Here is a 24,179-nt window from a genome sequence, read left to right as displayed (position 1 = left end):
TGAGGAGAGAGATATAGGTTGTAGGATACTGTATATAGGAGAGATGAGGATACTGATATGTGAGGAGAGATACTGTATATATGAGGAGAGAGATGTAGGATACTGTATATGTGAGGAGAGAGATGTAGGATACTGTATATGTGAGGAGAGAGATGTAGGATACTGAGGAGAGAGATGTAGGATACTGTATATATGAGGAGAGAGATGTAGGATACTGTATATGTGAGGAGAGATGTAGGATACTGTATATGTGAGGAGAGATGTAGGATACTGTATATATGAGGAGAGAGATGTAGGATACTGTATATATGAGGATTGATATGTAGGATACTGTATATATGAGGAGAGAGATGTAGGATACTGTATATGTGAGGAGAGAGATGTAGGATACTGTATATATGAGGAGAGAGATGTAGGATACTGTATATATGAGGAGAGAGATGTAGGATACTGTATATATGAGTGAGGAGAGATGTAGGATACTGTATATGAGGAGAGAGATGTAGGATACTGTATATGTGAGAGAGATGTAGGATACTGTATATGAGGAGAGAGATGTAGGATACTGTATATATGAGGAGAGAGATGTAGGATACTGTATATATGAGGAGAGAGATGAGGATACTGTATATGAGGAGAGATATGTAGGATACTGTATATATGAGGAGAGAGATGTAGGATACTGTATATGAGGAGAGAGATGTAGGATACTGTATATGTGAGGAGAGATGTAGGATACTGTATATATGAGGAGAGAGATGTAGGATACTGTATATGTGAGGAGAGAGATGTAGGATACTGTATATATGAGGAGAGAGATGTAGGATACTGTATATCATGAGGAGAGAGATGTAGGATACTGTATATGTGAGAGAGAGATGTAGGATACTGTATATGTGAGGAGAGAGAGAGATGTAGGATAATGTATATGTGAGGAGAGAGATGTAGGATACTGTATATGTGAGGAGAGAGATGTAGGATACTGTATATATGAGGAGAGAGATGTAGGATACTGTATATGTGAGGAGAGAGATGTAGGATACTGTATACGAGGAGAGATGTAGGATACTGTATATGAGGAGAGAGATGTAGGATACTGTATATGTGAGGAGAGAGATGTAGGATACTGTATATATGAGGAGAGAGATGTAGGATACTGTATATGTGAGGAGAGAGATGTAGGATACTGTATACGAGGAGAGAGATGTAGGATACTGTATATGAGGAGAGAGATGTAGGATACTGTATATGTGAGGAGAGAGATGTAGGATACTGTATATATGAGGAGAGAGATGTAGGATACTGTATATGTGAGGAGAGAGATGTAGGATACTGTATATATGAGGAGAGAGATGTAGGACACTGTATATGTGAGGAGAGAGATGTAGGATACTGTATATGTGAGGAGAGATGTAGGATACTGTATATGTGAGGAGAGATGTAGGATACTGTATATGTGAGGAGAGAGATATAGGTTACTGTATATGTGAGGAGAGATGTAGGATACTGTATATGTGAGGAGAGATGTAGGATACTGTATATGTGAGGAGAGATGTAGGATACTGTATATATGAGGAGAGAGATGTAGAATACTGTATATGTGAGGAGAGAGATATAGGATACTGTATATGTGAGGAGAGAGATGTAGGATACTGTATATATGAGGAGAGAGATGTAGGATACTGTATATATGAGGAGAGAGATGTAGGATACTGTATATGTGAGGAGAGATGTAGGATACTGTATATGTGAGGAGAGATGTAGGATACTGTATATATGAGGAGAGAGATGTAGGATACTGTATATATGAGGATTGATATGTAGGATACTGTATATATGAGGAGAGAGATGTAGGATACTGTATATGTGAGGAGAGAGATGTAGGATACTGTATATATGAGGAGAGAGATGTAGGATACTGTATATATGAGGAGAGAGATGTAGGATACTGTATATGTGAGGAGAGAGATGTAGGATACTGTATATATGAGGAGAGAGATGTAGAATACTGTATATATGAGGAGAGAGATGTAGGATACTGTATATATGAGCACTGAGCTCTTGATAAATGTCATGACAAGGACTAACAGTCTGTATTATAATAACAAGGAACAGCAGTGAACGGGTGCCAGGAGATTTTCCTGACTTCGTAATCAAACCGGGAAAGACTCTGGGTCCTAGTTAAAAGCTTTAATTAAGTTAATAGTAATGTGGAGAGAGCGATGGAATGAATGAATGAATTTAATTTGACATTTTTTAAAAATATATATAGTTTTGTTTGAAAAGAGGGTGTAATAATGTCTGAGCATGTGTAAACTGTGAGTTAATTACGAATCGTGAGGAGTTGTCGTTCTTGATGGTCTTGGCGTTCCCGAAGGCTTCCAGTATGGGGTTAGCCTGCAGCAGCTGCTTCTCTAGCTCCCCCTGTAGGGCAAAACGGGGGAAAGCAGGAAAAACAATCACATATGTCCAACATATCTGTGATGTCACAATTATATTGTGATGTCACAATTATTATTCCACTTCATGAATATTACCAGAGAATGATGTCACAAGACAGAACAACACAAGTTATGTCACACTGTACAACAACAAAGAAATGGACAACAGAGACACACACTTTTTTTTTTAGTACACTACAATGCAGTGCAACAGACACAGAGCGAAACACAGTCAGTGAGATGTAGCATAGCAACCACTCAGAGAGATTCGTGAAAAGATTATTATGGGGTGACTTTGATGTTTCACACACTACTTTTAAATGTCATACAGGCCACTACTTTCTAACACACAGACAGGTCCATCAGCAGTTAATAGTGTTCACATGCTATAGGACAGGAGAGATTGATCATATCGGTTAATCTAGGTGTGACACGCTAGCTAGCATGCAGGTATGAACTCCCAAATGGCACCCTATTACATATGCAGTGCACTTCTTTTACCAGACCTCTATAGGCGGTGGTCAAAAGTAGTGCACTAAATAGGGAATAGGGTGCTACTCGCATACTCACATAGGCCAGAGACCCAGGCTTCTCTGGCTTCTCCTACAGAGGAGGCAGAGGATGATGTGATCATTATAACCTATTATAATGTATTATAGCCTGGCATAACGTATTATAATGTATTATAACCTGGCATAATGTATTATAATGTATTATAACCTGGCATAATGTATTATAATGCATTATAACCTGGCATAACGTATTATAATGCATTATACCCTGGCATAACGTATTATAATGCATTATAACCTGGCATAATGTATTATAATGCATTATAACCTGGCATAATGTATTATAATGCATTATAACCTGGCATAACGTATTATTACCTGGCATAACGTTGGACTATTAGTAAGGTTGCAAGTTCAAACCCCCGAGCTGACAAGGTACAAATCTGTCGTTCTGCCCCTGAACAGGCAGTTAACCCACTGTTCCCAGGCCGTCATTGAAAATAAGAATATGTTCTTAACTGACTTGCCTGGTTAAATAAAGGTAAAAAAAATAAAAAATAAAAATAAAAAAAATAACATATTATAATGTCTTATAGCCTGGCATAACGTATTATAATGTATTATAACCTGGCATAACGTATTATAATGCATTATAACCTGGCATAACGTATTATAATGCATTATAACCTGGCATAACGTATTATAATGCATTATAACCTGGCATAATGTATTATTACCTGGCATAACGTATCATAACCTGGCATAACGTATTATAACCTGGCATAACGTATTATAACCTGGCATAATATATTATAACCTGGCATAACGTATTATAACCTGGCATAATGTATTATAACCTGGCATAACGTATATCATTACCTGGCATAACGTATTATAACCTGGCATAACGTATTATAACCTGGCATAACGTATTATAACCTGGCATAACGTATTATAATGTATTATAACCTGGCATAACGTATTATAACCTGGCATAACGTATTATAATGTATTATAACCTGCCATAACATATTATAATGCATTATAACCTGGCATAACGTATTATAATGCATTATAACCTGGCATAACGTATTATAATGCATTATAACCTGGCATAACGTATTATAATGCATTATAACCTGGCATAACGTATTATAATGCATTATAGTCTGGCATAACGTATTATTACCTGGCATAACGTATCATAACCTGGCATAACGTATTATAACCTGGCATAACGTATTATAACCCGTGCATAATATATTATAACCTGGCATAACGTATTATAACCTGGCATAATGTATTATAACCTGGCATAACGTATCATAACCTGGCATAACGTATTATAACCTGGCGTATTATAACCTGGCATAACGTATCATAACCTGGCGTAACGTATTATAACCTGGCGTAACGTATCATAACCTGGCTTAACGTATTATAACCTGGCATAACGTATTATAACCTGGCATAACGTATTATAACCTGGCATAACGTATTATAACCTGTCATAACGTATCATAACCTGGCATAACGTATTATAACCTGGCATAACGTATTATAACCTCGCATAACGTATTATAACCTGGCATAACGTATTATAACCTGGCATAACGTATTATAACCTGACATAACGTATTATAACCTGGCATAACGTATTATAATGCATTATAACCTGGCATAATGTATTATTACCTGGCATAACGTATTATAACCTGACATAATGCATTATAACCTGGCATAACGTATTATAATGCATTATAACCTGGCATAATGTATTATTACCTGGCATAACGTATCATAACCTGGCATAACGTATTATAACCTGGCATAACGTATTATAACCTGGCATAACGTATCATAACCTGGCGTAACGTATTATAACCTGGCATAACGTATTATAACCTGGCATAATGTATTATAACCTGGCATAACGTATTATAACCTGGCATAACGTATCATAACCTGGCGTAACGTATTATAACCTGGCGTAACGTATTATAACCTGGCATAATGTATCATAACCTGGCATAATGTATTATAACCTGGCATAACGTATTATAACCTGGCATAACGTATCATAACCTGGCGTAACGTATTATAACCTGGCGTAACGTATTATAACCTGGCATAATGTATCATAACCTGGCGTAACGTATTATAACCTGGCATAACGTATTATAACCTGGCATAACGTATAATAACCTGACATAACGTATTATAACCTGACATAACGTATTATAACCTGGCATAACGTATCATAACCTGACATAATGTATTATAACCTGGCATAACGTATTATAACCTGGCATAACGTATTATAACCTGGCATAACGTATTATAACCTGGCATAACGTATTATAACCTGGCATAACGTATCATAACCTGGCATAACGTATCATAACCTGGCATAATGTATCATAACCTGGCATAACGTATCATAACCTGACATAACGTATTATAACCTGGCATAACGTATTATAACCTGGCATAACGTATCATAACCTGGCATAACGTATCATAACCTGGCATAACGTATTATAACCTGGCATAACGTATCATAACCTGACATAACGTATTATAACCTGGCATAACGTATTATAACCTGGCATAACGTATTATAACCTGGCATAACGTATCATAACCTGGCATAACGTATCATAACCTGGCATAATGTATCATAACCTGGCGTAACGTATTATAACCTGGCATAACGTATTATAACCTGGCATAACGTATTATAACCTGGCATAACGTATTATAACCTGGCATAACATATTATAACCTGGCATAACGTATTATAACCTGGCATAACGTATTATAACCTGGCATAACGTATCATAACCTGGCATAACGTATTACAACCTGGCATAACGTATCATAACCTGACATAACGTATTATAACCTGGCATAACGTATTATAACCTGGCATAACGTATTATAACCTGGCATAACGTATCATAACCTGGCATAACGTATCATAACCTGGCATAACGTATTATAACCTGGCATAACGTATTATAACCTGGCATAACGTATTATAACCTGACATAACGTATCATAACCTGGCATAACGTATTATAACCTGGCATAACGTATCATAACCTGGCATAACGTATTATAACCTGGCATAACGTATTACAACCTGGCGTAATGTATCATAACCTGGCATAACGTATTATAACCTGGCATAACGTATTATAACCTGGCATAACGTATTATAACCTGGCATAACGTATTATAACCTGACATAACGTATCATAACCTGACATAACGTATTATAACCTGGCATAACGTATCATAACCTGGCATAACGTATCATAACCTGGCATAACGTATTATAACCTGACATAACGTATCATAACCTGACATAACGTATTATAACCTGGCATAACGTATCATAACCTGGCATAACGTATTATAACCTGGCATAACGTATTACAACCTGGCGTAATGTATCATAACCTGGCATAACTTATTATAACCTGGCATAACGTATTATAACCTGGCATAACGTATTATAACCTGGCATAACGTATTATAACCTGGCATAACGTATTATAACCTGTCATAACGTATTATAACCTGGCATAACGTATTATAACCTGGCATAACGTATCATAACCTGACATAACGTATTATAACCTGGCATAACGTATTATAACCTGGCATAACGTATTATAACCTGGCATAACGTATTATAACCTGGCATAACGTATCATAACCTGGCATAATGTATCATAACCTACATAACGTATTTTAACCTGGCATAACGTCCTAACCTGGCATAACGTATTATAACCTGGCATAACGTATCATAACCTGGCATAACGTATTATAACCTGGCATAACGTATTATAACCTGGCATAACGTATCATAACCTGGCATAACGTATCATAACCTGGCATAACGTATTATAACCTGGCATAAAGTATTATAACCTGGCATAACGTATTATAACCTGGCATAAAGTATTATAACCTGACATAACGTATTATAACCTGACATAACGTATTATAACCTGGCATAACGTATCATAACCTGGCATAACGTATTATAACCTGGCATAACGTATTATAACCTGACATAACGTATCATAACCTGGCGTAACGTATTATAACCTGGCATAACGTATTATAACCTGGCATAACGTATCATAACCTGGCGTAACGTATTATAACCTGGCATAACGTATTATAACCTGGCATAACGTATTATAACCTGGCATAACGTATTATAACCTGACATAACGTATCATAACCTGGGGTAACGTATTATAACCTGGCATAACGTATTATAACCTGACATAACGTATTATAACCTGACATAACGTATCATAACCTGGCGTAACGTATTATAACCTGGCATAACGTATTATAACCTGGCATAACGTATTATAACCTGGCATAACGTATTATAACCTGACATAACGTATCATAACCTGGGCGTAACGTATTATAACCTGGCATAACGTATTATAACCTGACATAACGTATCATAACCTGGCATAACGTATCATAACCTGGCATAACGTATTATAACCTGACATAACGTATTATAACCTGACATAACGTATCATAACCTGGCATAACTTATTATATAACCTGGGCATAACGTATTATAACCTGGCATAACGTATTATAACCTGGCATAACGTATTATAACCTGGCATAACGTATTATAACCTGGCATAACGTATTATAACCTGGCATAACGTATCATAACCTGGCATAATGTATTATAACCTGGCATAACGTATTATAACCTGGCATAACGTATCATAACCTGGCATAATGTATCATAACCTGGCATAACGTATTATAACCTGGCATAACGTATTATAACCTGGCATAACGTATTATAACCTGGCATAACGTATTATAACCTGGCATAACGTATTATAACCTGGCATAACGTATTATTTATGATACACAATAAAGTATTCTTATATTCTCCTTCTTCATCATTGTCACTAGCTATTTTTAAAATTAAATTCTTCCTCTTCTTCTTCTGTAATTGTATCCTTCGGGAATAGGTTGTGTCTGATATGTGAACCCTAAACTGTCTTCTTCTGTAATTGTATCCTTGGGGAATAGGTTGTGTCTGATATGTGAACCCTAAACTGTCTTCTTCTGTGATTGGGTGAGGTTAATATAGAATATATAGAATATGAATATAGAACTAGGGGGGCGGGTCCATAGCAGGACTTAGAATACGGCTCATTGGCTATCAGTATTGAATATAGAACTAGGGGGGCGGGTCCATAGCAGCTCATTGGCTATCAGTATTGAATATAGAACTAGGGGGGTGGGTCCATAGCAGGACTTAGAATACGGCTCATTGGCTATCAGTATTGAATATAGAACTAGGGGGGCGGGTCCATAGCAGCTCATTGGCTATCAGTATTGAATATAGAACTAGGGGGAGGGTCCATAGCAGCTCATTGTCTATCAGTATTGAATATAGAACTAGGGGGGCGGGTCCATAGCAGCTCATTGTCTATCAGTATTGAATATAGAACTAGGGGGGCGGGTCCATAGCAGCTCATTGTCTATCAGTATTGAATATAGAACTAGGGGGCGGGTCCATAGCAGCTCATTGGCTATCAGTATTGAATATAGAACTAGGGGCGGGTCCATAGCAGCTCATTGTCTATCAGTATTGAATATAGAACTAGGGGCGGGTCCATAGCAGCTCATTGGCTATCAGTATTGAATATAGAACTAGGGGGTCGGGTCCATAGCAGCTCATTGGCTATCAGTATTGAATATAGAACTAGGGGGGCGGGTCCATAGCAGCTCATTGGCTATCAGTATTGATTGTGAGAGATTTGCCTCTTCAGCAGAATACAGAAAGCCTAAACCACCAGCAGCACAAAGCACCACAAACTGTAGAGGAAGCAGTCCACCAATCAGAGCAGCCTTAGTTTCTACCACACAGTCAGTTAAGGTTACAGTAGTCTGCATGCCCACATCACAGAAAGAGTTGTCATACCTTGACTAGTGTTGGCGCCTCCTGTCACACAACAGAAATGTATTTCATCATTAAAGAAATGCTTTGTTAGCAACATTGATAAAAGTACAGTCTCTTATGAGTACTCTTCTCAATTTAAACACGAAAAGGGTTTTACACAGTTTAGACATTTCTGTTCGATTTCCATCAGCTCAACAGCTGCTCCTCTGAGGGTCAATATCTGCTGCTCCTCTGAGGGTCAATATCTGCTGCTCCTCTGAGGGTCAATATCTGCTGCTATCCTCTGAGGGTCAATATCTGCTGCTATCCTCTGAGGGTCAATATCTGCTGCTCCTCTGAGGGTCAATATCTGCTGCTATCCTCTGAGGGTCAATATCTGCTGCTATCCTCTGAGGGTCAATATCTGCTGCTCCTCTGAGGGTCAATATCTGCTGCTCCTCTGAGGGTCAATATCTGCTGCTCCTCTGAGGGTCAATATCTGCTGCTCCTCTGAGGGTCAATATCTGCTGCTCCTCTGAGGGTCAATATCTGCTGCTATCCTCTGAGGGTCAATATCTGCTGCTATCCTCTGAGGGTCAATATCTGCTGCTCCTCTGAGGGTCAATATCTGCTGCTCCTCTGAGGGTCAATATCTGCTGCTCCTCTGAGGGTCAATATCTGCTGCTCATCTGAGGTCAATATCTGCTGCTATCCTCTGAGGGTCAATATCTGCTGCTCCTCTGAGGGTCAATATCTGCTGCTATCCTCTGAGGGTCAATATCTGCTGCTCCTCTGAGGGTCAATATCTGCTGCTATCCTCTGAGGGTCAATATCTGCTGCTATCCTCTGAGGGTCAATATCTGCTGCTCCTCTGAGGGTCAATATCTGCTGCTCCTCTGAGGGTCAATATCTGCTGCTATCCTCTGAGGGTCAATATCTGCTGCTCCTCTGAGGGTCAATATCTGCTGCTCCTCTGAGGGTCAATATCTGCTGCTATCCTCTGAGGGTCAATATCTGCTGCTCCTCTGAGGGTCAATATCTGCTGCTATCCTCTGAGGGTCAATATCTGCTGCTCCTCTGAGGGTCAATATCTGCTGCTATCCTCTGAGGGTCAATATCTGCTGCTCCTCTGAGGGTCAATATCTGCTGCTCCTCTGAGGGTCAATATCTGCTGCTCCTCTGAGGGTCAATATCTGCTGCTCCTCTGAGGGTCAATATCTGCTGCTCCTCTGAGGGTCAATATCTGCTGCTATCCTCTGAGGGTCAATATCTGCTGCTCCTCTGAGGGTCAATATCTGCTGCTCCTCTGAGGGTCAATATCTGCTGCTCCTCTGAGGGTCAATATCTGCTGCTATCCTCTGAGTGTCAATATCTGCTGCTCCTCTGAGGGTCAATATCTGCTGCTATCCTCTGAGTGTCAATATCTGCTGCTCCTCTGAGTGTCAATATCTGCTGCTATCCTCTGAGGGTCAATATCTGCTGCTATCCTCTAAGGGTCAATATCTGCTGCTCCTCTGAGTGTCAATATCTGCTGCTATCCTCTGAGGGTCAATATCTGCTGCTATCCTCTGAGGGTCAATATCTGCTGCTATCCTCTGAGGGTCAATATCTGCTGCTATCCTCTGAGGGTCAATATCTGCTGCTCCTCTGAGGGTCAATATCTGCTGCTATCCTCTGAGGGTCAATATCTGCTGCTATCCTCTGAGGGTCAATATCTGCTGCTCCTCTGAGGGTCAATATCTGTCAATATCTGCTGCTCCTCTGAGGGTCAATATCTGCTGCTCCTCTGAGGGTCAACATCTGCTGCTCCTCTGAGGGTCAATATCTGCTGCTCCTCTGAGGGTCAATATCTGCTGCTCCTCTGAGGGTCAATATCTGCTGCTATCCTCTGAGGGTCAATATCTGCTGCTATCCTCTGAGGGTCAATATCTGCTGCTATCCTCTGAGGGTCAATATCTGCTGCTATCCTCTGAGGGTCAATATCTGCTGCTATCCTCTGAGGGTCAATATCTGCTGCTATCCTCTGAGGGTCAATATCTGCTGCTATCCTCTGAGGGTCAATATCTGCTGCTATCCTCTGAGGGTCAATATCTGCTGCTATCCTCTGAGGGTCAATATCTGCTGCTATCCTCTGAGGGTCAATATCTGCTGCTATCCTCTGAGGGTCAATATCTGCTGCTCCTCTGAGGGTCAATATCTGCTGCTATCCTCTGAGGGTCAATATCTGCTGCTCCTCTGAGGGTCAATATCTGCTGCTCCTCTGAGGGTCAATATCTGCTGCTCCTCTGAGGGTCAATATCTGCTGCTATCCTCTGAGGGTCAATATCTGCTGCTCCTCTGAGGGTCAATATCTGCTGCTATCCTCTGAGGGTCAATATCTGCTGCTCCTCTGAGGGTCAATATCTGCTGCTATCCTCTGAGGGTCAATATCTGCTGCTCCTCTGAGGGTCAATATCTGCTGCTATCCTCTGAGGGTCAATATCTGCTGCTATCCTCTGAGGGTCAATATCTGCTGCTATCCTCTGAGGGTCAATATCTGCTGCTCCTCTGAGGGTCAATATCTGCTGCTATCCTCTGAGGGTCAATATCTGCTGCTCCTCTGAGGGTCAATATCTGCTGCTCCTCTGAGGGTCAATATCTGCTGCTCCTCTGAGGGTCAATATCTGCTGCTCCTCTGAGGGTCAATATCTGCTGCTCCTCTGAGGGTCAATATCTGCTGCTATCCTCTGAGGGTCAATATCTGCTGCTATCCTCTGAGGGTCAATATCTGCTGCTCCTCTGAGGGTCAATATCTGCTGCTCCTCTGAGGGTCAATATCTGCTGCTCCTCTGAGGGTCAATATCTGCTGCTCCTCTGAGGGTCAATATCTGCTGCTCCTCTGAGGGTCAATATCTGCTGCTCCTCTGAGGGTCAATATCTGCTGCTCCTCTGAGGGTCAATATCTGCTGCTATCCTCTGAGGGTCAATATCTGCTGCTCCTCTGAGGGTCAATATCTGCTGCTATCCTCTGAGGGTCAATATCTGCTGCTATCCTCTGAGGGTCAATATCTGCTGCTCCTCTGAGGGTCAATATCTGCTGCTATCCTCTGAGGGTCAATATCTGCTGCTATCCTCTGAGGGTCAATATCTGCTGCTCCTCTGAGGGTCAATATCTGCTGCTATCCTCTGAGGGTCAATATCTGCTGCTATCCTCTGAGGGTCAATATCTGCTGCTCCTCTGAGGGTCAATATCTGCTGCATCCTCTGAGGGTCAATATCTGCTGCTCCTCTGAGGGTCAATATCTGCTGCTATCCTCTGAGGGTCAATATCTGCTGCTCCTCTGAGGGTCAATATCTGCTGCTCCTCTGAGGGTCAATATCTGCTGCTCCTCTGAGGGTCAATATCTGCTGCTCCTCTGAGGGTCAATATCTGCTGCTCCTCTGAGGGTCAATATCTGCTGCTCCTCTGAGGGTCAATATCTGCTGCTCCTCTGAGGGTCAATATCTGCTGCTCCTCTGAGGGTCAATATCTGCTGCTCCTCTGAGGGTCAATATCTGCTGCTATCCTCTGAGGGTCAATATCTGCTGCTCCTCTGAGGGTCAATATCTGCTGCTATCCTCTGAGGGTCAATATCTGCTGCTCCTCTGAGGGTCAATATCTGCTGCTATCCTCTGAGGGTCAATATCTGCTGCTATCCTCTGAGGGTCAATATCTGCTGCTCCTCTGAGGGTCAATATCTGCTGCTATCCTCTGAGGGTCAATATCTGCTGCTATCCTCTGAGGGTCAATATCTGCTGCTATCCTCTGAGGGTCAATATCTGCTGCTATCCTCTGAGGGTCAATATCTGCTGCTATCCTCTGAGGGTCAATATCTGCTGCTATCCTCTGAGGGTCAATATCTGCTGCTATCCTCTGAGGGTCAATATCTGCTGCTCCTCTGAGGGTCAATATCTGCTGCTCCTCTGAGGATCAATATCTGCTGCTCCTCTGAGGATCAACATCTGCTGCTCCTCTAAGGGTCAATATCTGCTGCTCCTCTAAGGGTCAATATCTGCTGCTCCTCTGAGGATCAACATCTGCTGCTCCTCTGAGGGTCAATATCTGCTGCTATCCTCTGAGGGTTAATATCTGCTGCTATCCTCTGAGGGTCAATATCTGCTGCTATCCTCTGAGGGTCAATATCTGCTGCTATCCTCTGAGGGTCAATATCTGCTGCTATCCTCTGAGGGTCAATATCTGCTGCTATCCTCTGAGGGTCAATATCTGCTGCTATCCTCTGAGGGTCAATATCTGCTGCTATCCTCTGAGGGTCAATATCTGCTGCTATCCTCTGAGGGTCAATATCTGCTGCTATCCTCTGAGGGTCAATATCTGCTGCTATCCTCTGAGGGTCAATATCTGCTGCTATCCTCTGAGGGTCAATATCTGCTGCTCCTCTGAGGGTCAATATCTGCTGCTCCTCTGAGGGTCAATATCTGCTGCTCCTCTGAGGGTCAATATCTGCTGCTATCCTCTGAGGGTCAATATCTGCTGCTCCTCTGAGGGTCAATATCTGCTGCTATCCTCTGAGGGTCAATATCTGCTGCTCCTCTGAGGGTCAATATCTGCTGCTATCCTCTGAGGGTCAATATCTGCTGCTCCTCTGAGGGTCAATATCTGCTGCTCCTCTGAGGGTCAATATCTGCTGCTATCCTCTGAGGGTCAATATCTGCTGCTCCTCTGAGGGTCAATATCTGCTGCTCCTCTGAGGGTCAATATCTGCTGCTCCTCTGAGGGTCAATATCTGCTGCTCCTCTGAGGGTCAATATCTGCTGCTATCCTCTGAGGGTCAATATCTGCTGCTATCCTCTGAGGGTCAATATCTGCTGCTCCTCTGAGGGTCAATATCTGCTGCTATCCTCTGAGGGTCAATATCTGCTGCTATCCTCTGAGGGTCAATATCTGCTGCTCCTCTGAGGGTCAATATCTGCTGCTCCTCTGAGGGTCAATATCTGCTGCTCCTCTGAGGGTTAATATCTGCTGCTCCTCTGAGGGTCAATATCTGCTGCTATCCTCTGAGGGTCAATATCTGCTGCTCCTCTGAGGGTCAATATCTGCTGCTCCTCTGAGGGTCAATATCTGCTGCTCCTCTGAGGGTCAATATCTGCTGCTATCCTCTGAGGGTCAATATCTGCTGCTCCTCTGAGGGTCAATATCTGCTGCTATCCTCTGAGGGTCAATATCTGCTGCTATCCTCTGAGGGTCAATATCTGCTGCTATCCTCTGAGGGTCAATATCTGCTGCTATCCTCTGAGGGTCAATATCTGCTGCTATCCTCTGAGGGTCAATATCTGCTGCTATCCTCTGAGGGTCAATATCTGCTGCTATCCTCTGAGGGTCAATATCTGCTGCTATCCTCTGAGGGTCAATATCTGCTGCTATCCTCTGAGGGTCAATATCTGCTGCTCCTCTGAGGGTTAATATCTGCTGCTCCTCTGAGGGTCTCAACAGGTCACATTGTATTGCATGTGTTTAGCAGAGTACAGTAGAGGTAGGGGTTGTACAAATTCCTCTAACTTCCCAAAATTCCCAGGTTTTCCAGAAATCCCAGTTGGATGATTCACAGATGTCCTGTTTATTCCATCCTGATTCCAGGAAACTTCCATCCAGGATTTCTGGAACATTTGGGAACGTTTTGCAACCCTAGAGGTAACACTCACAGATCCAGTGTATTGTAGTGTATCATATTGTATCAGTGTATTGTAGTGTATCATATAGTATCAGTGTATTGTAGTGTATCATATTGTATCAGTGTATTGTAGTGTATCATATTGTATCAGTGTATTGTAGTGTATCATATTGTATTGTACACTAGAGGTAACACAGCTCCAGTGTATTGTAGTGTATCATATTGTATCAGTGTATTGTAGTGTATCATATTGTATCAGTGTATTGTAGTGTATCATATTGTATTGTACACTAGAGGTAACACAGCTCCAGTGTATTGTAGTGTATCATATTGTATCAGTGTATTGTAGTGTATCATATTGTATCAGTGTATTGTAGTGTATCATATTGTATTGTACCCTAGAGGTAACACAGCTCCAGTGTATTGTAGTGTATCATATTGTATCAGTGTATTGTAGTGTATCATAGTGTATCAGTGTATTGTAGTGTATCATATTATATTGTACACTAGAGGTAACACAGCACCAGTGTATTGTAGTGTATCATATTGTATCAGTGTATTGTAGTGTATCATATTGTATCAGTGTATCATATTGTATCAGTGTATCATATTGTATCAGTGTATTGTAGTGTATCATATTATATTGTACACTAGAGGTAACACAGATCCAGTGTATTGTAGTGTATCATATTGTATCAGTGTATTGTAGTGTATCATATTGTATCAGTGTATTGTAGTGTATCATATTGTATCAGTGTATTGTAGTGTATCATATTGTATTGTACCCTAGAGGTAACACAGCTCCAGTGTATTGTAGTGTATCATATTGTATCAGTGTATTGTAGTGTATCATATTGTATCAGTGTATTGTAGTGTAGAGGTAACACAGATCCAGTGTATTGTAGTGTATCATATTGTATTGTACACTAGAGGTAACACAGCTCCAGTGTATTGTAGTGTATCATATTGTATCAGTGTATTGTAGTGTAGAGGTAACACAGATCCAGTGTATTGTAGTGTATCATATTGTATCAGTGTATTGTAGTGTATCATATTGTATCAGTGTATTGTAGTGTATCATATTGTATCAGTGTATTGTAGTGTATCATATTGTATCAGTGTATTGTAGTGTATCATATTGTATTGTACACTAGAGGTAACACTCACAGCTCCAGTGTCCTTCTTGCTGCCCTTGTGAGAGGAAGCCACCACCGCCAGATACTGGATCACCTTCTTCGTGTTCTCTGTCTTCCCTGCTCCAGACTCACCTCTGGTGGGGTAGAGAGGAGAGAGACAGGGGGTTAGGGAGAGAGGGACAGGGGTCCAGACTCACCTCTGGTGGGGTAGAGAGGAGAGAGACAGGGGGTTAGGGAGAGAGGGACAGGGGTCCAGACTCACCTCTGGTGGGGTAGAGAGGAGAGAGACAGGGGGTTAGGGAGAGAGGGACAGGGGTCCAGACTCACCTCTGGTGGGGTAGAGAGGAGAGATACAGGGGGTTAGGGAGAGAGGGACAGGGGGTTAGAGAGAGAGGGATAGGGGGTTAGGGAGAGAGGGACAGGGGTCCAGACTCACCTCTGGTGGGGTAGAGAGGAGAGAGACAGGGGGTTAGGGAGAGAGGGACAGGGGTCCAGACTCACCTCTGGTGGGGTAGAGAGGAGAGAGACAGGGGTTAGGGAGAGAGGGACAGGGGTCCAGACTCACCTCTGGTGGGGTAGAGAGGAGAGATACAGGGGGTTAGGGAGAGAGGGACAGGGGTCCAGACTCACCTCTGGTAGGGTAGAGAGGAGAGAGACAGGGGGTTAGAGAGGAGAGGGACAGGGGTCCAGACTCACCTCTGGTAGGGTAGAGAGGAGAGAGACAGGGGGTTAGAGAGAGAGGGACAGGGGGTTAGAGAGAGAGGGACAGGGGGTAGAGAGGAGAGAGACAGGGGGTTAGGAGAGAGGGACAGGGGTTAGAGAGGAGAGGGACAGGGGTTAGAGAGAGGGGACAGGGGGTTAGAGAGGAGAGGACAGGGGTTAGAGAGAGAGGACAGGGGTTAGAGAGGAGAGGGACAGGGGGTTAGAGAGGGACAGGGGTTAGAGAGGAGAGGACAGGGGTTAGAGAGGAGAGGGACAGGGGTTAGAGAGAGGGACAGGGGTTAGAGAGAGGGGACAGGGGTTAGAGAGGAGACAGGGGTTAGGAGAGAGGGACAGGGGTTAGAGAGAGGGACAGGGGTTAGAGAGGAGAGGGACAGGGGTTAGAGAGAGAGGACAGGGGGTTAGAGAGAGAGAGGGACAGGGGGTTAGAGAGAGAGGGACAGGGGTTAGAGAGGAGAGGACAGGGGGTTAGAGAGAGAGGACAGGGGGTTAGGAGGAGAGGGACAGGGGTTAGAGAGAGAGGACAGGGGGTTAGAGAGGAGGGACAGGGGTTAGAGAGAGAGGACAGGGGTTAGGGAGAGAGGGGGGTTAGGGAGAGGGACAGGGGTCCAGACTCACCTCTGGTAGGGTAGAGAGGAGAGAGACAGGGGTTAGAGAGAGAGGGACAGGGTTAGGGAGGAGAGGGACAGGGGTCCAGACTCACCTCTGGTGGGGTAGAGAGGAGAGAGACAGGGGTTAGAGAGAGAGGACAGGGGTTAGAGAGGAGAGGGACAGGGGGTTAGAGAGAGAGGACAGGGGTCCAGACTCACCTCTGGTGGGGTAGAGAGGAGGAGACAGGGGGTTAGAGAGAGAGGGACAGGGGGTTAGAGAGGAGAGGGACAGGGGGTTAGAGAGAGAGGGACAGGGGTTAGAGAGGAGACAGGGGTCAGACTCACCTCTGGTGGGGTAGAGGGAAAGAGACAGGGGTTAGAGAGAGAGGGACAGGGGTTAGAGAGGAGAGGGACAGGGGTCAGACTCACCTCTGGTGGGGTAGAGAGGAGAGAGACAGGGGGTTAGAGAGAGGGGATAGGGGTTAGAGAGAGAGGGATAGGGGTTAGGGAGGAGAGGGACAGGGGTCAGACACACCTCTGGTGGGGTAGAGAGGAGAGAGACAGGGGTTAGAGAGAGAGGGACAGGGGTCCAGACTCACCTCTGGTGGGGTAGAGAGGAGAGAGACAGGGGGGTTAGAGAGAGAGGGACAGGGGTTAGAGAGGAGAGAGACAGGGGGTTAGAGAGAGGGATAGGGTGTTAGGGAGGAGAGGGACAGGGGTCCAGACTCACCTCTGGTGGGGTAGAGAGGAGAGAGACAGGGGGTTAGAGAGAGGGACAGGGGTCCAGACTCACCTCTGGTGGGGTGGAGAGGAGAGAGACAGGGGGTTAGAGAGAGAGGGACAGGGGGTTAGAGAGAGAGGGACAGGGGTCCAGACTCACCTCTGGTGGGGTAGAGAGGAGAGAGACAGGGGTTAGAGAGAGAGGGACAGGGGTTAGAGAGGAGAGAGACAGGGGGTAGAGAGAGGGATAGGGTGTTAGGGAGGAGAGGGACAGGGGTCCAGACTCACCTCTGGTGATGTAGAGAGGAGAGAGACAGGGGGTTAGAGAGAGAGGGACAGGGGTCCAGACTCACCTCTGGTGGGGTGGAGAGGAGAGAGACAGGGGGTTAGAGAGAGAGGGACAGGGGTTAGAGAGAGGGGACAGGGGTCCAGACTCACCTCTGGTGGGGTGGAGAGGAGAGAGACAGGGGTTAGAGAGAGAGGGATAGGGTGTTAGGGAGGAGAGGGACAGGGGTCCAGACTCACCTCTGGTGGGGTAGAGAGGAGAGAGACAGGGGTTAGAGAGAGAGGAGGGGTTAGAGAGGAGGGATAGGGGGTTAGGGAGGAGAGGGACAGGGGTCCAGACTCACCTCTGGTGGGGTAGAGAGGAGAGAGACAGGGGTTAGGAGAGAGGGACAGGGGTCCAGACTCACCTCTGGTGGGGTTAGAGAGGAGAGAGACAGGGGTTAGAGAGAGAGGGACAGGGGTTAGAGAGAGAGAGACAGGGGTTAGAGAGAGAGGGATAGGGTGTTAGGGAGGAGAGGGACAGGGGTCCAGACTCACCTCTGGTGGGGTAGAGGGAGAGAGACAGGGGTTAGAGAGAGAGGGACAGGGGTCCAGACTCACCTCTGGTGGGGTGGAGAGGAGAGAGACAGGGGTTAGAGAGAGAGGGACAGGGGTTAGAGAGAGGGGACAGGGGTCCAGACTCACCTCTGGTGGGGTAGAGGGAGAGAGACAGGGGTTAGAGAGAGAGGGACAGGGGGTTAGAGAGGAGAGAGACAGGGGGTTAGAGAGAGAGGATAGGGTGTTAGGGAGGAGAGGACAGGGGTCCAGACTCACCTCTGGTGGGGTAGAGAGGAGAGAGACAGGGGTTAGAGAGAGAGGGACAGGGGGACTCACCTCTGGTGGGGTGGAGAGGAGAGAGACAGGGGTTAGAGAGAGAGGGACAGGGGTTAGAGAGAGAGACAGGGTCAGACTCACCTCTGGTGGGGTGGAGAGGAGAGAGACAGGGGGTTAGAGAGAGAGGGATAGGGTGTTAGGGAGGAGAGGGACAGGGGTCCAGACTCACCTCTGGTGGGGTAGAGAGGAGAGAGACAGGGGTTTAGAGAGAGAGGGACAGGGGGTTAGAGAGAGAGGGACAGGGGTCCAGACTCACCTCTGGTGGGGTGGAGAGGAGAGAGACAGGGGGTTAGAGAGAGAGGGATAGGGTGTTAGGGAGGAGAGGGACAGGGGTCCAGACTCACCTCTGGTGGGGTAGAGAGGAGAGAGACAGGGGGTTAGAGAGAGAGGGACAGGGGGTTAGAGAGAGAGGGACAGGGGGTTAGAGAGAGAGGGACAGGGGGTTAGGGAGGAGAGGGACAGGGGTCCAGACTCACCTCTGGTGGGGTGGAGAGGAGAGAGACAGGGGGTTAGAGAGAGAGGGACAGGGGGTTAGAGAGAGAGGGATAGGGGGTTAGGGAGAGAGGGACAGGGGTCCAGACTCACCTCTGGTGGGGTAGAGAGGAGAGAGACAGGGGGTTAGGGAGAGAGGGACAGGGGTCCAGACTCACCTCTGGTGGGGTAGAGAGGAGAGAGACAGGGGGTTAGGGAGAGAGGGACAGGGGTCCAGACTCACCTCTGGTGGGGTAGAGAGGAGAGATACAGGGGGTTAGGGAGAGAGGGACAGGGGTCCAGACTCACCTCTGGTAGGGTAGAGAGGAGAGAGACAGGGGGTTAGAGAGGAGAGGGACAGGGGTCCAGACTCACCTCTGGTAGGGTAGAGAGGAGAGAGACAGGGGGTTAGAGAGAGAGGGACAGGGGGTTAGAGAGGAGAGGGACAGGGGGTAGAGAGGAGAGAGACAGGGGGTTAGGGAGAGAGGGACAGGGGGTTAGAGAGGAGAGGGACAGGGGGTTAGAGAGAGAGGGACAGGGGTTAGAGAGGAGAGGACAGGGGTTAGAGAGAGAGGGACAGGGGTTAGAGAGGAGAGGGACAGGGGTTAGAGAGAGGACAGGGGTTAGAGGAGAGAGGGACAGGGGGTTAGAGAGAGAGGGACAGGGGTTAGAGGAGGAGATAGACAGGGGTTAGAGAGAGGGACAGGGGTTAGAGAGAGAGGGACAGGGGTTAGAGAGAGGGGACAGGGGGTTAGAGAGAGGGACAGGGGTTAGAGAGGGAGGGACAGGGGTTAGAGAGGAGAGGGACAGGGGTTAGAGGAGAGAGGACAGGGGGTTAGAGAGGAGAGGGACAGGGGTTAGAGAGAGACAGGGACAGGGGTTAGAGAGGAGAGGGACAGGGGTTAGAGAGAGAGGACAGGGGTTAGAGAGGAGAGGACAGGGGGTTAGAGAGAGGGACAGGGGTTAGAGAGGAGAGGGACAGGGGTTAGAGAGGACAGGGGTTAGGGAGAGGGACAGGGGGTTAGGGAGAGGGACAGGGGTCCAGACTCACCTCTGGTAGGGTTAGAGAGGAGAGAGACAGGGGTTAGAGAGAGGACAGGGTTAGGGAGGAGAGGGACAGGGGGTCCAGACTCACCTCTGGTGGGAGTAGAGAGGAGAGAGACAGGGGTTAGAGAGAGAGGGACAGGGGTTAGAGAGGAGAGGGACAGGGGGTTAGAGAGAGAGGGACAGGGGTCCAGACTCACCTCTGGTGGGGTAGAGAGGAGAGAGACAGGGGGTTAGAGAGAGAGGGACAGGGGGTTAGAGAGGAGAGGGACAGGGGTTAGAGAGAGAGGGACAGGGGGTTAGAGAGGAGAGGGACAGGGGTCCAGACTCACCTCTGGTGGGGTAGAGAGGAAAGAGACAGGGGGTTAGAGAGAGAGGGACAGGGGGTTAGAGAGGAGAGGGACAGGGGTCCAGACTCACCTCTGGTGGGGTAGAGAGGAGAGAGACAGGGGGTTAGAGAGAGAGGGATAGGGGTTAGAGAGAGAGGGATAGGGGTTAGGGAGGAGAGGGACAGGGGTCCAGACACACCTCTGGTGGGGTAGAGAGGAGAGAGACAGGGGGTTAGAGAGAGAGGGACAGGGGTCCAGACTCACCTCTGGTGGGGTAGAGAGGAGAGAGACAGGGGTTAGAGAGAGAGGGACAGGGGTTAGAGAGGAGAGAGACAGGGGGTTAGAGAGAGAGGGATAGGGTGTTAGGGAGGAGAGGGACAGGGGTCCAGACTCACCTCTGGTGGGGTAGAGAGGAGAGAGACAGGGGGTTAGAGAGAGAGGGACAGGGGTCCAGACTCACCTCTGGTGGGGTGGAGAGGAGAGAGACAGGGGGTTAGAGAGAGAGGGACAGGGGGTTAGAGAGAGAGGGACAGGGGTCCAGACTCACCTCTGGTGGGGTAGAGAGGAGAGAGACAGGGGGTTAGAGAGAGAGGGACAGGGGGTTAGAGAGGAGAGAGACAGGGGGTTAGAGAGAGAGGGATAGGGTGTTAGGGAGGAGAGGGACAGGGGTCCAGACTCACCTCTGGTGGGGTAGAGAGGAGAGAGACAGGGGTTAGAGAGAGAGGGACAGGGGTCCAGACTCACCTCTGGTGGGGTGGAGAGGAGAGAGACAGGGGTTAGAGAGAGAGGACAGGGGGTTAGAGAGGGGGACAGGGGTCCAGACTCACCTCTGGTGGGGTGGAGAGGAGAGAGACAGGGGGTTAGAGAGAGAGGGATAGGGTGTTAGGGAGGAGAGGGACAGGGGTCCAGACTCACCTCTGGTGGGGTAGAGAGGAGAGAGACAGGGGTTTAGAGAGAGAGGGACAGGGGGTTAGAGAGAGAGGGACAGGGGTCCAGACTCACCTCTGGTGGGGTGGAGAGGAGAGAGACAGGGGGTTAGAGAGAGAGGGATAGGGTGTTAGGGAGGAGAGGGACAGGGGTCCAGACTCACCTCTGGTGGGGTAGAGAGGAGAGAGACAGGGGGTTAGAGAGAGAGGGACAGGGGGTTAGAGAGAGAGGGACAGGGGGTTAGAGAGAGAGGGACAGGGGGTTAGGGAGGAGAGGGACAGGGTCCAGACTCACCTCTGGTGGGGTGGAGAGGAAGAGACAGGGGTTAGAGAGAGAGGGGGACAGGGGTTAGAGAGAGAGGGATAGGGGGTTAGGGAGAGAGGGACAGGGGTCCAGACTCACCTCTGGTGGGGTAGAGAGGAGAGAGACAGGGGTTAGGGAGAGAGGGACAGGGGTCCAGACTCACCTCTGGTGGGGTAGAGAGGAGAGAGACAGGGGTTAGGGAGAGAGGGACAGGGGTCCAGACTCACCTCTGGTGGTTCCAGGTAGAGACCCTTTACAGGGGTTAGGGAGAGAGGGACAGGGGTCCAGACTCACCTCTGAGGGTTCTGAGGAGAGAGACAGGGGTTAGAGAGAGAGGACAGGGGTCCAGACTCACCTCTGGTAGGGTAGAGAGGAGAGAGACAGGGGTTAGAGAGAGAGGACAGGGGGTTAGAGAGGAGAGGGACAGGGGTAGAGAGGAAGAGACAGGGGTTAGGGAGAAAACAGGGGGTTAGAGAGGAGAGGGACAGGGGTTAGAGAGACAGGGACAGGGGTTAGAGAGGAGAGGGACAGGGGTTAGAGAGGAGGGACAGGGGTTAGAGAGGAGAGGACAGGGGGTTAGAGAGAGAGGGACAGGGGTTAGAGAGGAGAGGGACAGGGGTTAGAGAGAGAGGGACAGGGGTTAGAGAGGAGATAGACAGGGGTTAGAGAGAGGGGACAGGGGGTTAGAGAGAGAGGACAGGGGTTAGAGAGAGAAAAACAGGGGTTAGAGAGAGAGGACAGGGGTTAGAGAGAGAGGGACAGGGGTTAGAGAGGAGAGGGACAGGGGTTAGAGAGAGGGACAGGGGTTAGAGAGAGAGGACAGGGGTTAGAGAGAGGGACAGGGGTTAGGGAGAGAGGGACAGGGGGTTAGGGAGAGAGGGACAGGGGTCCAGACTCACCTCTGGTAGGGTAGAGAGGAGAGAGACAGGGGGTTAGAGAGAGAGGGACAGGGTTAGGGAGGAGAGGGACAGGGGTCCAGACTCACCTCTGGTGGGGTAGAGAGGAGAGAGACAGGGGGTTAGAGAGAGAGGGACAGGGGGTTAGAGAGGAGAGGGACAGGGGGTTAGAGAGAGAGGGACAGGGGTCCAGACTCACCTCTGGTGGGGTAGAGAGGAGAGAGACAGGGGGTTAGAGAGAGAGGGACAGGGGTTAGAGAGGAGAGGGACAGGGGGTTAGAGAGAGAGGGACAGGGGGTTAGAGAGGAGAGGGACAGGGGTCCAGACTCACCTCTGGTGGGGTAGAGAGGAAAGAGACAGGGGGTTAGAGAGAGGACAGGGGGTTAGAGAGGAGAGGGACAGGGGTCCAGACTCACCTCTGGTGGGGTAGAGAGGAGAGAGACAGGGGGTTAGAGAGAGAGATAGGGGTTAGAGAGAGAGGGATAGGGGTTAGGGAGGAGAGGACAGGGGATCCAGACACACCTCTGGTGGGGTAGAGAGGAGAGAGACAGGGGTTAGAGAGAGAGGACAGGGGTCCAGACTCACCTCTGGTGGGGTAGAGAGGAGAGAGACAGGGGTTAGAGAGAGAGGGACAGGGGGTTAGAGAGGAGAGAGACAGGGGGTTAGGAGAGAGGATAGGGTGTTAGGGAGGAGAGGGACAGGGGTCCAGACTCACCTCTGGTGGGGGTAGAGAGGAGAGAGACAGGGTTAGAGAGAGAGGGACAGGGGTCCAGACTCACCTCTGGTGGGGTGGAGAGGAGAGAGACAGGGGAGAGAGAGAGGGACAGGGGGTTAGAGAGAGAGGGACAGGGGGGTAGAGAGGAGAGAGACAGGGGGTTAGAGAGAGAGGGATAGGGTGTTAGGGAGGAGAGGACAGGGGTCCAGACTCACCTCTGGTGGGGTAGAGAGGAGAGAGACAGGGGGTTAGAGAGAGGGGACAGGGGTCCAGACTCACCTCTGGTGGGGTGGAGAGGAGAGAGACAGGGGTTAGAGAGAGGGGACAGGGGGTTAGAGAGAGAGGGACAGGGTCCAGACTCACCTCTGGTGGGGTGGAGAGGAGAGAGACAGGGGGTTAGATAGAGGGGATAGGGTGTTAGGGAGGAGAGGGACAGGGAGACTCACCTCTGGTGGGGTAGAGAGGAGAGAGACAGGGGTTTAGAGAGAGAGGGACAGGGGGTTAGAGAGAGAGGGACAGGGGTCCAGACTCACCTCTGGTGGGGTGGAGAGGAGAGAGACAGGGGGTTAGAGAGAGAGGGATAGGGTGTTAGGGAGGAGAGGGACAGGGGTCCAGA

General features: G+C 47.4%; 1 pseudogene; it reads right to left on the bottom strand.

The window, feature by feature from the left end:
* Window positions 1-24,179, bottom strand: part of LOC127919938 (myosin-11-like) — a 52,307-nt pseudogene that overhangs the window by 16,051 nt on the left and 12,077 nt on the right.

The sequence above is a fragment of the Oncorhynchus keta genome, unplaced genomic scaffold (assembly GCF_023373465.1).
Source record: "Oncorhynchus keta strain PuntledgeMale-10-30-2019 unplaced genomic scaffold, Oket_V2 Un_contig_17919_pilon_pilon, whole genome shotgun sequence".
NCBI lineage: Eukaryota > Metazoa > Chordata > Actinopteri > Salmoniformes > Salmonidae > Oncorhynchus > Oncorhynchus keta.
The sequence above is the reverse complement of the archived record's forward strand: the minus strand, read 5'-3'. Positions and strand labels throughout refer to the sequence as shown.